The sequence below is a fragment of the Micromys minutus genome (assembly GCF_963924665.1).
Source record: "Micromys minutus genome assembly, chromosome: 28".
NCBI lineage: Eukaryota > Metazoa > Chordata > Mammalia > Rodentia > Muridae > Micromys > Micromys minutus.
The window spans coordinates 3,204,773-3,220,812 of record NC_137963.1 but is presented as its reverse complement, the minus strand read 5'-3'; positions in this window follow the sequence as shown (position 1 = coordinate 3,220,812).

Here is a 16,040-nt window from a genome sequence, read left to right as displayed (position 1 = left end):
GTACATTTATCTTTGTTTTGTTAAATAAAGTTGTTAAAAAAAAAGAGATGTATCAAGTGGCTGTCAGTAATGACTCAAGGAAGACAAACAGATGTGTCAGCGGTAAATTGTGAATACTGTCCTTTAGAGGGCCAAAGTTTGGTACCCAGAAGCCATATTTGGAGACTCACGAACTACTATATCTCTAGGTCCATGAGATCTGATGCCTATTTCTGGTTTGCATGAGAACTCACTCTCAATGTCAGATGCCTCACATAATACACATATTTAAATATAAAACAAATCTTGAAAAATAATCATATATATGTATATATGTGCTCTATAAAAGTGCTAAAATAAAGCATACCAGGATGTGTGGTAGCATATATAATTAAATTTAAAAAGAAACGAAGAGTCATTCAGATGAATTAAGGCATTTGGTATAGGAACAGGCTAGTCACAGCACACAGAAGTATCATGCATGGTCTTAAGTCAACATGAAAGGTGAGACCTGAATAAGAAAGAAGGATGAATTTATACAAAAGACATAAGACTGACATGAATAATAGTCATTTTTTAAGTGCAAGATGCCTGTGCCTTTTAAGAAGTATATGTTTGCATTACAAAAAAGGAAAGTTTAGTTTAAATTTAAATTTTGATTATTTCATCTATTTTTAATATTTTGAGTTATGGTTCAATGACCACCATCTCCAAGGTGAAGAAGAGTGAATTAAACTTCCGAGCTCTGGTTCTGTAGCTTTAATTTTTAATTTGTCTCTTAAGTGAATTTCTTTCCAAAAAATAATTGGGACAAATAAACTGCATTTCAATGATTCTGCAACCTAAAGCAGAAAATCTTAGTTCTAAGTAGAGATCCTATGGGGGGGAAAATTTAATGTTCAGAATTTGTTTAAACAGCCAAGAACATCTGTAATATTGTTATTTGTTCTAAGAAACTGTACCACTTTTTTCCAGATAAAAATTATGTCTAGTCACTGACAATATGCAGCGAACTGAAATATTACCTCCCCAGGATTAGCACCCCTCTGCTAAGAGGCACAGAATGCTCAGATTCAGCCAGCACAGTGGTAAGCAGCAATGATGCCCATTTCTTTTGCTGAAAAAGAAACGGAATGACAGCTAAGTGGAGGGAAAGGACATCTGGCATGTCTGATAACTGGCATAATAGGAATTTACAATAACACTTCTGCAAAGGTACAACTCACATTGCCATGGAATCTGTCAGATACGTCAGTATGTGAAATGTTTGACTTACCCGGGAAGTGAAGTCACTAAGAAAGAAAACAATTTATCTTGAATGCTGTCATAGAGAGGATTAAAGATTACAAAAAAAAAAAAAAAAAAAAAAAAAAAAGACAGGAAAAGGAAAACTTCACATCTTACCCTTCACTTTGATAAAGTTTTAGAGAATAGTGGCAACTCTACCTTCTCAGGTTATTTTCTCATCTGGTTAGATTTTAAAATTAGATGACTTTACCTTAAAGCTATGATTTGGGCTAATATTTAGCTACATGTTTGGTGATATCTATGATGATTTCAGTGATGTTTTACTTCTGAGCTTAAGTAAACACATCAGGTTTCGTCTGGAAAATTGCTACTGTAGTTGAGTCTCTGTATGGGGAAAGATATAGAGCAATTCTCTGAAAAGGAGTTTGGCCCAGTTTCAAGGTAATTGTTGTCATCAGCCCTCCCTATAGCTCATTATTTTCTCCTCAGTGTTCTCATTTGATGTCTACTATCAACTGAGCTAAATTCTATGTTTTCTTTGCAATTTCTTTCAGCCTTTTTAACTTCCTCCCTGACCAACATTTGTATGAGAGGTGAGTAATGTTACCATCACATCCTCTTGTTTGTAATATTTTAATCTCATTTAGCTCAGATCTCTCAAATATACCAGCATCTGCACTGGTGAGCTCTTAACACATACACTGAGGCTTCAGAGAATTAAATCCAGGAAGTACACACACACACACACACACACACACACACACACACACATACACATATGCATTTGTATTTATGTGTATATATACATGACAGCATTTCAAATACAATTTCCACTTCTTACTAAACAGCAAATGTTGCTATAAGTCTTTGTCAGTTTCAATAAGCTTTGACATATCTGGGGAGAGATGATATCAGTTGAAGAATGGCTGTATCTGAATGGCCAGTATATTATATATATGTATGTATTTTAAATTAATGATGTGTATGGAAAAACCCATTTTACTTTGGCCAGGGCTACCTCTGGGATGTTGATGATGTGATGTTGCAACCTATGAGAAAGAGGCTGACCAAGCCTTGGGGCAAAAGTCAATGAACAGTGTGCCTTCCATGCTCCTGCTTCGCTTCTTGCATCCTGTTCACGGCTTGGGATCCTGCCCTGATTTTCGCAGTCACAGATTGAGGCACAGAATTATCAGGCACACACACCCTTTCCTCTGCAGTTTGATTTTGATTCGAGCCCTTGAGAAAGTTTTTGAAAGCACACTAGATTACCAGATTTAAGATGATGTCCCAGAAACACATACCCTATATAATATGTGGCTCCACGAATGTACATATTATATTTATGTCTTATTGATGCTTGTTTTAAGCTAAATCATAGTGGGAGTTGTCAACATAGAATATTGTTGAATATTAATTATAAAATTAATAATATAATATTTAAGGGTGACATTAACTTCACCAAGTTATTGAAGTTAGTGATGACAGATATGGTTTGATAAGCAAACTGCACACATGAGAAATTTTATCCAACTAAATTCAATCTAAAGACTTCTCAGAATCAAACAATAAAATTATGGCTCGTGACGTAATATTTTTCAAAAATAGTTTTTTATAATGATCAGCTGATATTTACAAAGATACTTTTCATTTTTGGCTTTTCAGTTAGCCTCTGTAGAAGTAAGCAGAATGACTACATCAAACAGTATGACAAACTTCTGATTCTGATGGGACGTTAAGTTAATTCATGGGTATAGACATGAGTTTAAACTTGCAAATGCACTCATCAAGCGCTAATATGCTTGCTCTGCTCGTAAACTTGCAGTGATTAGGCATAAAATAAAATCCATCCACAACTGAAGAGCCAATCATACACTGACATTAGAGTTGAGATTGATAATTTTGATCATACAGTTAAAGAAAATAGTGTATATATATATATATATATATATATATATATATATATATATATATATATAAAATTTTACAGTAGTTAAGTTTTGGGAGAGTATGACTATCCAGTGATTCTGGACACAGTTATCTCTTTCAGTGTGTCTGCAAAATATGTATGGATACAATGAAATATCAATTTATAGCATCCCTTTATATATTTTGCCTGTGTAATGATACTAGTCAATTACTTCCACACAAAATTATCCATATGGAACTAATTTTACCTTCCTGAGGAACATCATATGAGTATCTATTGCACTCTCCTGACAAACACTAGTTTAAAGGGAACCTTAGGCCATAAACCTCATTTCTGGACATTAAATCTTCCTTTTGTTTAAATCTTCCTTTTGTTTTAATATGTGTATCCATCTAGAGGATTAGCATTGTATCTCGAACACCATAGAAACCTTTAATCAGCATTGAAGGCATATTCTTCTTGTTCTTAGTAAGTTGACTAAAAGTCCACTCCAGAAAAAAACAAAAGTCATTTATTGGGGAAAAATCATCTAAATTAGAGTAAATAAATTAACTTATGAAATAATGGTTGAAGCAGAGGTAAAGTAAGTACATAATTCAGAAGAAATTAGATTGTAGATCAATGTAAAAGGTAGAATTGTTATAGGTTAAGTCATAAGAGACATGGATTGTTACAAAGACAATTGAAGAATCATGAATATATACAGAATTATTGCTTTTACAAACAAAATACATGTGTAAAATACATAATGAACATGTATATAATATATTGAATATTGTGTTCACATAGTAGCGGCCTATACACAGGCTATTTTCTACTAGCAGGGCTGCTTGTCTGGCCTCAGTGTGAGAGGAAGTGACTAACCTTAAAGAGGCTTGATGTGCTAAGGTGGGAGTATATCCAAGGCATGTGGGGGGAGGGGCTGTCCATGGGAAAAGTGAAAGTAGGAAGATGGGAGGGAGAAGGACTATGGGAGGTGGGTCACCAGAAGAGAGGTAGTGAACAGGATATGATTATGTAAATAGTGAAAAAAATTAAATTCAAAGTTGAAAGTCTTTTCTGAGATTCATAAAATGGCTTAACTGTAATCCCCTCTGAAATCAAAATAAAAAAGCAGATTATATACCTCCAACTTCACATATTGTGCCTTAATATTAAAAAAAAATACTTCATAGTCAAGAAATCCCAGACAAAAAGGAAGACCGCAAACCATGTGGGCAAATGTGGAACTCTGCCTCTCTATGTCTGATGTTGAAGTAGGTGATCATAATAACTCCAACTCCTTTCTGCTTTTAGGAGTGTAGAAAAATTCTTTCACTTAGGCTAGTTTGACTTACTGTTAGTAGCTTTTCCCTTGGCAAGGAATCCCATGGCTTTTGATCTCTAACATCTTGGCTTACCCAAGGCGATTTAAATTTTAACACTTCTTGTAACAATATCTGAGATCCACATATAATCTCCTGGATTCCTCCAAAGGGCTTGAGTCACATCTGTTCTTTTGTGACTAAGTTATCTCACTCAGGATGATATTCTCTGGATGCATCAATTTTCTTAAGAATTTCATAAAGTCATTTTTTCTCATAGTTGAGTAGTACTCCATTGTGTAAATATACCACAATTTTTGTATTCATCTACTGAAGGGCATCTGGGTTCTTTCTAGCTTCTGGCTATTATAAATAGGGCTGCTATGAACATTGTGGTGCATGTGTCTTTGTTGTATGTTGGAGCTTCTCTGAGGTACATGCCCAGAAGTGGAATAACTGGGTCTTCCGGTAATACTATGTCCAATTTTCTGAGAAGTTGCCAGACTGATTTCCAGAGTGGTTGTACCAGTTTACAACCTCAACAACAGTGGAGAAGTGTTCCTCTTTCTCCACATCCTTGCCAGCATTTGCTGTCATCTGAATGTTTGATCTTAGCCATTCTGACTGGTGTGATGTGGAATCTCAGGGTTGTTTTGATTTGCATTTCCCTGATGGCTAAGGATGTCCAGCACTTCCTCAGATGCTTCTTAGTCATTCGATATTCCTCTACTGAGAACTTTGTGTTTAGCTCTGTACTCCATTTTTGGTAGGGTTGTTTGGGTCTCTGGTGTCTAGCTTCTTGAGTTCTTTGTATACCTTGGATATTAGCCCTCTATGAGATGTGGGGTTGGTAAAGATCTTTTCCCAATCTGTTGGCTGCCATTTTGTTTTCTTGACAGTGTCCTTAGCCTTACAGAAACTTTGCAATCTCATTAAGTACCATTTGTCAATATTTGACCTTAGAGCATGAGCCATTTGTGTTCTGTTCTGCAAATTTTCTCTTATGCCTGTATGTTCTAAGGTTTCCCCTACTTTCTCTTCTAATAATTTCAGTGTACCTGGTTTAATTGGAGATCTTTGATCCACTTGCACTTGAACTTTTTAGTTTTGCATGTACTTTATGCTCATTGTAGCTAGTGAGATATTAATGCACACTACAAACCTTAAAAAAAAAAAAACAAGTACTGACAAAATTGTATTCTTTTACTTTCATGTAAAAATGCTTAAAATGTGTACATTTATCTTTGTTTTTTAAAATAAAGTTGTTCAATTAAAAAAAAGAAAATAATGATACAGTTGTCAGATTAAAGTGTATCTCTTTTCTACTCTATCTTTTTCTGATATTCAACTGTCCCACTATGAAGCATACAGCATCTATCTTAAATGTATCTGTCACTGAATGTAATCATTGTATAAAACTGTCACTGTATGTAATCTTTGTATGTAAATGTTTTCAGTGCTGGCAGGTTGGTACTTGACAACCAATTGGCATACTGCTGGGAAAGAACCTTTGTCCTTCTACCAGCTTGTTTGGTTGCCTATAGCTTCCTATGGGAGTTTCAAGCCTCTTGGGCTTTCTATCCATTTGGTTTGGTAGATATTGACCAAACAGGATATATGTAGGAACATATATAAATGTACATGTGCAAACATGCATGCCAAAACAGTGACTGAGCAAAAAGACCAAGTATTTTTGGGGGTAGCTGAATAATGTGAGAAACCCAAGGGAAGTAAGAGAAAGAAGAAACCTTGTAATTATATTATAATCTTATAAGTTCACCAATCCTTCTGAACAATTTCTAAGATCTGAATTTCTTTTAAGTCAAGGTCTTCTTTAGACTGAATAATAAAATTATTAATAGATGTTTATTTGGTGTTTCATGGTGTGAATTCCTATATATGTTTTATTACTTAATTACTAAATTCACTGTAAAAATAGTCTAATTGTTTTAGTGTATTAGTTTGAATAATAGATAAATATTAAAATACTAGTTGTACATGCACAAATTCATAGCTTAGGGTTTTGTCCACAATGTTACATGTTGCTTTAAGGTGCAAAAAAATTTACAGCTTGTTTGTCACACTAGAGAAACTCATCTAGGCTCTCATCCTTAAGATGAAAGATTCATGATTTTATAGATCCCAGACTTTGCTTCTTTGCAAACAAAAAATTCTCTTTCCACACTTCCTTCCTTCGATAATTTTTTTGACATTTAAACCTCATTCATGATCTTAAGATATTCCCTAGGACAGACAGCATTTTAACCATGAATCAAATGACTTACTGCAACTTCAGCGACCTTATACAAGAGGTAGGTTTTGCTCTATATTCCCTTCCGTTACTAAGACTTCAGTGTGTGAATTCTACTGCTCTGCATTAGCACAGTGTCTGTCCTAATGCTCTTGTTTACTCCAAACTCAATATTCTGAAAACAGGAATGGGATGATGCATTTAGTTGAAACCAGATGCTGACTGAGTGATGGCATTTAAGCACATTGTGAGTTAAAAGCACTGTGGTATAAACAGCACTTTGAGCTGAGGAGTAAGGAGGATGGGCAGTTATGTGTCTAGTGGGCTATTTTTCATGTCTGTAACTGGACATAAATATAGGCAATTCACAGTAGGAAGAAATATGACTATAACTCAGCTTGCCTGACTTAGTTGCTAACAACAACAAAAGATATCTTGAAGGGGGCTGGGAGTTGGTCCATTTTTGCCTCATTTGTTTTCAAGAGGAGTCTCTTTCTGCCTCATTGATTTCTTCTCGTTGAGCCATGCTCCTGCCTAGTTAAATATCACTTCATTACTTTCAGCTTCATCCTTCTCAGTCAGCATCTCTCAAGCAGCCTACTGCATTGGAAAACCAAGTTGCAGCCTGAAGCTAAATGTAGCTTTGCTCTGTCCAACTCATCTACTTACCACATTCACCCTGAACACGAAACTTAATATCCTCGTCATCCACTCGGGAATAGTTCCTTGTGGACAGTCTAGTCATCACCAGGAAGAGTGACACATTTGAAAGAGTAGGTTGACAGGATTCACTGTTCTTCTAGATGAACTGGGTTGAGTTTCTAATACCTAAATGGGGTCTTGCAAACATCTATAATCCCATCTTCAGAGCATCTGTTACTTTATTCAGACTTCTGTGAACACTTAACACGCATAGTGTGCAGACATACCTCCTGAAAAAGATACCTGTATACATGAAATTATAAAATTATTTAAATATCTGTTAAAGAACTAAAAATCTTCTTTATTTAATCTATTAAGAATCCCTTATCTTGTACATTTTTTTAATACTGACTCACAGGTAATATGAGAACTGAATTCTACTAAAATATCAAATTATGTTCTTGAATGTCCAGCCTTATTTTCCGGCACGTGCAAAAGTTCAAATGGATTCTTTCCATCTTGTTTCTGTGAAGGACTGTTTCACACTTAATGTGTGATTCACACTAATATTTCTAATTTCAATATTAATAAAAGACAATGCTGGACTATAGTTCCTCAGAGAACATACATAGATGAGACAGTGACTATGACATTTCAGTTTATTAAAAAAAAAAAAAAAAAAAAAAAAAAAAAAAAAAAACTAGAATTGATTCTTTGGTATTCCTGAATTGGGGAAAGAGAGATCAGATGTTAGAAGGGCCACCTCCCCTGAGGTTAAGTAACATGCAAGCAAAAATTTTCTCTGAACCTTTGTGTGTCCCAGGTTGTATTATGTGTTGTCAACTGATGTTCTGCATGTAAAGGAAAATTTATAAGCTGCAAAACTTTCAATATCCTGACATTGCACACACACACACACACACACACACACACACACAAACACACACACACACACACACACAAACACACACACACACACACACGCACAAGCATACACACACACACACACACACACACACATATATATATATATATATATATATATATATATATATATATATATATATTATGTAGAAATCAATAACCATTAAACCATGAAAGCCCCTTAAAGAAGAAGTCAAACTAAAATGTTATAGGAACCTAAATGCTGAAAAACATTTTAGCTTTATCAAAAATTTCATGAAAAGTGTTAGGCACTTAGTGTAAAATTTCGAAGGAACATGGTTTAATAGAGAGAGTTATAGGTGTCTATCTGTCACTAGTAGGAATCATGCCCTTCAAACTAGTATTAATGAAGAATATTCTAAAGCTGTTGTAGCAAAACATCCAAGTAAGGCTTGAAGTGCACGGCTTATATTCTCACACTGATTACTAGGTCTTGAGCTGAGTTAAAGAAGACCAGGAATGAAGAGAAGGACAAACAGCCACATAGAAATGTTCTAGTTAGGTGAACTGGGCTTTCTCATGGTACAACTGCAGTACCCAGGAAGCTCACGTTGTATATCATGTACGATTAAACAAAGAGCAGAGCTATTAATCATAGACAAACCTAAAGGCAAACCTTATGTTACTGATCTGAATCAAGGGGGCAGGTTTCAAAACTGTTGACAGGGGCAGTCTTTGTAGGGAATGGTGTTCAGGCCATATATACCCAGGAGAGTTATGGTGAACATTCCTAGATATGTTCAGGCCATAGTAAAGTTTTGAGATCTCTGAGCAACATCCCTGAGAGGAAGTGTAGTTAACCTGCCCCGATCATATCAGCAACACACATCTGTGTAAAGCCTCACACACTCAGGGTTTCCTCTCTTCTGACAGAGTTAGTTATCCAGAAAAGAGAAAATGATTAAGTCCATTCCAGGAAGTCACATAGAGGAAAAAACACAATCACTTCCTGGTATCACACAAATGCTCTGTTTTGATACAATATGTTGACAGTAAATCATTAGCAACAAATAACCAAATACAAAAAAAAAACCACAATAAACTCAATTTTCCCATATGAATAAGTAACAAATTAACAACTTACTTCCATAATTACAATATTTTAAAAGATATGCTATCACTTATTATGAGAAATATAGGAATGCACAATGGGAAGTAAAAGTATATTGTATAATGCAATTTTAATATAATAATACTGCATGATAATTAATAGCTATAGTATCATAAAAACATTCTAAAAATGTTTATTATACCATAAGTATACTACAACTAAACATATCATTTTATAAACTTATATACTGGTAATAAGTAAAAGAACCTGATGTTTTTATTTTTATAATAGTTGCTTTCTATGTTTTTTAATTTTTAAAATTAATTATATCATTTTCTATTAGTTTGTTAGTGACTTTGCATAAATTAACTTTAATATTCTATCTTTCTTTTTTTAGTTTTGAAAAGAGGTGATTGGCAATGATTTCCCTGATAACTGAGAACTAAGAACTCAAGAACTGGCTGCAGCCTACCCTGGGGGATTGGATTACTGACAGCAGCAAGATAGAAAGTAAAGAGGGATGGGGCAAACCCCCACCTAAACATTTTTGACTCAGAACCGTCCCTGTAAAAAGAAAATGCAGGGACACAAATGGAACAGAGGCTTAGGGAAAGGTCATTCAGAGACCTCCTCACCTTGGGGTCTGTCCCTAGAGCAGACACCAAACCCTGACACTATTGCTGATGCTGAAAAGTGCTTGCAAACAGGAGCTGGTATGGCTGTCCTCTGAGCGGCTGTGCCAGCAGCTGACTGAAACAGATGCAGATGAACACTAGTCTGAGCCTGAGTCTGGGGACCCCAGTGGAACAGTTAAGGGAAGGACTGAAGGAACGGAAGAGGATGCAACCCCCTAGGAAGAATAATAGTATTTAATCCTTTGAATCCTCAGAGCTTCCAGGGATTAAGCCACCAACCAAGCAGCATACACTGGCTCCTTCATAGCTCCTGCTACATATGTAGCAGAGGACTGCATTGTCTAGCCTCAGTGGGAGGGGAAACAGTCTGTGGAGGCTGGGTACCCCAGAGAAAGGGGATGCTAGAGGAATGATGTGGGATTGGGTGGGTGGGTTGGAAAGCACCTTCTTAGAGGCAAATGAGATGGGATGGTTCATGAATGGAAAACTGGAAAGGGGAACAATATTTGAAATGTAAACAAATGAAATGATTAACAAATTTAAAAAAGAGAAAAAAAGAAACTGGCTTCAAAAACAGACTGTGTTGCATTTCGTTCACTATTGTTTGGTTTTGAGTTGATATTTTTGTCTAATTAGTTTATTTTACTGACTTTTTTTTTTTTTACAATATTGGATTTTTGCTGTTTCCTCGAATTTCTTTTTTTTCTTTTTCTTCTTTCTTTTTTTTTTTTTTCCCACTCAGGGATGTATGTATGATTTGGTAGAATTTTAATAAAAGGAAGGGACATACTCAAAATATATAATATATGAAATCTTTATAAATAAAAATTTTAACAAGAGAATACAGGCCCCAGAGGCAGGCTGATCTTTGAATTTTAGGTCAGCCTAATCTACAAAGACAGCCAAGGCTACACACAGAAACCCTGTCTTGAAAAAACAAACAAACAAGCAAACAAATAAATAAAAACAAATAAATATTAATGATGAAGCTCTTAAAAATGAACAATGCATAAAAAGAAAATAAAGAAATTAAGAAAATCTGCTTTCTCATTAAAGATTTAATTATTCCAATCTACATTATCACTCAGTTAAATATTAATATATCTATATATTACTGCAAAGAACAAAACTGATCATAACAAGTGATGTATTCTGTCAAATATGTGGTGCTGGATTATAAAGTAATCTCTGTGTTTACATTCCAAATTGTAGGGAGAAGTGAACATGAGTGAACAACCTGACTGAGAGGCAAACATATGCTAAACAATGATCTTATATATCCTTTCAAAGAGAACCACAAGAGCACAGAAATGTCAATTTTTACAGTAACAGTGTAGAAAATTGTATCAATTAATATAGGTCTAGAAAAAATGAGGGGTCATGGTTAGCTTTAAAAGAATTTTTTATTGCTGATGCCAGAAAGTATTTATGTGCAGGAACCAGATATGGATGCCTCATCAGAAGCTTTGCCAAAGTCAGAGTCATACTGATACAATTGAGGATGCTTGCAGCTGACCATCGGACTGAACACAGGGGACCCTAACGAAGGTGCTAGAGAAAGAACTGAAGGGACTGAAAGAGTCTGCAACTCCATAAGAAGAACAAAATTATTAAACAATCAAACCTCCCAGTACTCCCAGGGACTAAAACACCAACCACTGAGCAAAAAAGGTGAGACCCATGACTCCAGTTGCATATGCAGCAGAGAATAGCAGTGTCTGGCATCAATGTGGGAAGAGACCTTTAGTCCATTGAGGGTGTATTTTTCTAATGTAGGGGAAGCCAAGGCACTGAGGATGAGAGGGAGATTGGGAGAGGGTGCACCTTTGTGGAGACAAGTTGTGGGGGAGGGGGGAAAGAGAATGGGGAGAGAGGATGGGATAACATTTGAAATATAAATACAGAAAGTGTCAAATAAAACAATTTACAAAATAAAATTAACTTAAAAATAAAGTAATTAACCAAATCGAATGTAGACTTTATTAAAATTCATCACTTTATACACAATTCCTTGTATTATAGTAATGAAATCGTCTATATAATCTATGGTTCTATTGTTAGAATCATACATCCTCAAGGACTATGTTCTGAAGAGCTGTATTGTTGACCTATGCCACTGTGGGGAATCTGCAGACCACTGAAGATGTTCAGCCCACAGAAAAAGATGATGAGTCTTTGTAAGCATGCACATTGAACAGGATATTGAGATGAAGTAAAGAGAAACAGAAAAAGTGAAAAGAATTGAAGAAAATATATTTGGATACTAATGGGCTAGAAAATATTTAGTAACACAGTGTATGTATATGAATACATTTTAAGAGCACACCTATTTTTTAGTAGAATTTCTGTAATACCATCAAGTAGTTAGGCAGCCACCAGCACACAATTTCTATTGTTATGGTCACACTGAAACAAAACATTAACAAAATGATCAAGTGGGTTGATAAAAATAGGTTCATCTTTTCTTCCAGAAACATGATGCACATTGGGGAGAGTATAAAATGGGTTTTGCTGGCATTCTTGAAGAACAGGAACATCTACATTGATCTTCTTTGTCTTGTCAAAGATTCTTGGAAAAGATCCAGCTTGGTTTCTGATATTTCTCGTTCCTAGTACTTTTGTTTTACTATGCAAAGTGTAGTCTCTTAAAAACACATTTTAATACTGCCGTAATTGAAACACCAACCCATAATTTAAAAACAGATTGCACGACTTTTTAATTAAACACATTCATAAGTTTGCTAAGCCTTTACATTCTGCATTTTTTATTAAGTGATTTTTCCCCCTCCATCTCACTTTCTAATTACATATCAAAACAATGGATCTGCTTTTTCACTCAATTCTGGAGTTTCAAACATTCATTTTGGGATCTGACACTTTTATAGAACTTGGGTTTTGTTGCTGTTGTTGTTGTTTTTGTTGTTGTTGTTACTTAATTTCTACTCTACTCTGAATGTACTGGGGAGATGTTTATTGTTTAGTAATTTTACACTATTCATCCCAATGACAGCACAATAGCTTATCTTCACTGCTCCTTCACAGCAGAGTCACGTCCTTACTTCAGCCATCCTGGAGGCACAAGCAAATCACAAACATAATACTAGGAGCTTAAGTTTTATTCATATTTTTTGGGTGAGAAGTTTCTCTAGCACTCCCATGCATGGCATTTTTATAGTGATTTTGTTGGCAACCTGTTAGGCATCATGTGAACCATATAGTGATTAAATAAAGAAGGTTTCTTCATACATTCATAAGAGAACAGTGATTCTAAAGCTCAGGAGATAATGGTTGCCAGAAGAAAGAGAAGTGACAGAAAAAAAGACAAATATTTTCCTATTCTGCGATGAGCAGACCAATTTTGGTGACAAAGATCTATCTTCTAAGCAGTATTTGATATCATCACTATGAATAATTATGTCACATTAAGTATTAGTAGAAAAGAGAGGCTTTAACAATGATTCTGTTTGAAAGTTATCATTTTTTTCTTATTTCTTTATCTCTCACACAATACAACCTGACAACAGCCTTCTTCTTCTCCTCCACACAGTCCCCCTGCCAATTACTGTCTTCCCTACATCCACCACTTCTTCATTTCCTTTCAGAAAAGTAACCCTAATCAGAACATAAAGAAATAGAATGCTTTTGCTCCAGGAGTTTGCAGTATGACTTGGACACAGACAATCTGCATCCTGCCAAGGGGAACTTTTACATCTGGACATGGAGTGAGGAGGCAGGCACTGCACACCGCTTGTAGCTCAGAGTCCTGGTGCTCCATAAAGCTTTGAGGAAAATTTCCAGCAAGATATGACACTACAAAATAAGGGATCTCTTGAGATGGCATTAGCTCCCCATACATCAAAGTATAATTCACCTTCTCAAAAATATAAATCAGATTTTCATTAATTTCTGAGCTTATGAGTTTTTGTTTTAAAGCATTTGGCAGCTCTGTGGATGACCTTTAAGTCTCCCTTCAAGTATTTACTAAATCTGGACACTTTAACCAGGTTGTTTAGGTCATGACTCATATTAAAGTTTATGACTTCTTTGCTCTTTGAATAGATCTGGATGGTATTTTTTAGCATCTTCAATGACAGCATTTTATTCCAGTATCTTTCCTTTCTTCCCTCAGTCTTTCTGAGTTTAATGATGTGTTGTAAACAGTTCAAAGACCAGAAGTCTTGAACGTTGTTGCCTTTGATCATGTTAGTCAAATGACCTTGAGAAATCACCTTTACTTCTTTGGACAGTGTTTTATTCAATAAATAAATTTGAGTGAAGCAATATAAGAAATATTTTTTAAATAGAACAAATCAAAAAAAACAGGTTGGAAATTATTGTTTTAATGCATCAATATTATCTACAATTTTATCTTCCATTCTGATTTTACTTCTACATTTTTATTATTTTGTATTAATAATACTAACTCTTATGTAACAGCACTGTTAGCACTGCTCCATTTACCCTGAAGGGCCACTGTAATCATGCCTGTTTCTCATCCCACTTTCCAACATGGCATCTCATACACCCTAAATTGCTTTAAGGTTTCCTAGGGAGATCTTCCCTTCTCATCGTCACATGTTAGCTATGGTAAGGCATAGGTAAAACATTAAGGCATAAGTAGAATGCTAACTCCTAAGTGAGGGTTACCTGGCTAGCGTGACATTTTTTGCTGCTATTAATATAAGGAAACATTATCATATGTTTTTTCTGTTGTTAGTAGGAAACTTTCTTATGCCCATGCTGATTACATATCTGGTTATGTTCTGTGTCCTTAGAAATGAATCAAAGTAGAAGACAGTAGAGCTGTTTTGTATATACCCATAATAAGTTTGAAACTCAAGATAAAAGAGACCCTTATACTAACATCAGAAACTATGTGGTGCATGTGTTTTCATGGCTATGCAGTCACAGATAATTGGATACTAACCCCAGAAACTCAGAACACCCCAGAAACAACTCACAGACTCTATGAAGTTCAAGAAAAAAAACAAAGGCAAAAAAAAAAAAAAAAAAAGAAAATGAAAAACCATTATGCTTAATCTTTATACACAAAGAAAACTTTGACTAATTCTAGATTACATCTTGTTTTACATGTACTTTATGCTCATTGTAACTAGTTAGACCTTAATGTATACTATCAAACCTTTGAAATATCAAATACTGACAAAAATGTATTTGTATACTTTTATGCAAAAATACTTAAAATCTCTACATTTACTTTTTGTTTTTTTAAAATAAAGCTGTTCAATTAAAAAAAAAAGAAACTGTGTAGTATAATACATCTGAGATTTCAAATTTATCCTGTACCCACTGATTGTGGTATTCAACTTTGGAAGGAAACTTCTCCTGTCTAATTCTAATGTCTTGACAACCAACTAGAGGTAATGTTTAAGATCATCAGCCTTCTTTGGAAACTCACATTCTGGGTGGCAAGTTAAGACTTGGATATTAGACAAATCGTATCCTAGTTGACAAGTTAAAATATGAATGTGAGACAAGGCATGTCCCTGGCGCAGATGAATACACCAACCAATGGGAGCAGGAAAAAAAATGTGCTAGACATGTTCCTAAGCAAATAAACTTATCCATACATCCTGACAATTGGAATAACTTCGCACACATATTTTTAGGTCGCAGGCTTACAACGTCACAGTCAGCTCCTGGATCTGAGTTTTGTCCCAGATCCTTCAGTCCTGGAGTATGACTTCAATAAACGATCCCTGTGTTACTGAAATCAGAGTCTGAGTTGTTTGTGCAGAGAATTCCAGACCCCGACTATCTAATTTATAGAAAGATATGACTCTGGGAAGCTTCATCTTACTGCTTGATTAAGATTTTACTGATGACTCAGCCTCTTTATAGGCAGAATCCTGAGTGTTTCTTTAATTATAAACATGACAATATTTAAAGTTTGACTAAAAGTAAGGATATTCTGTGTGTTTAATTTGTTAAGTTAAGAAAAATGTTAGTTATTTTAATATCTTAGAAATACATTTGCCTGTATTTATTTGAGTTAATTACAACTTTAATATTACATCTTTTTGAGAGGTTAAGT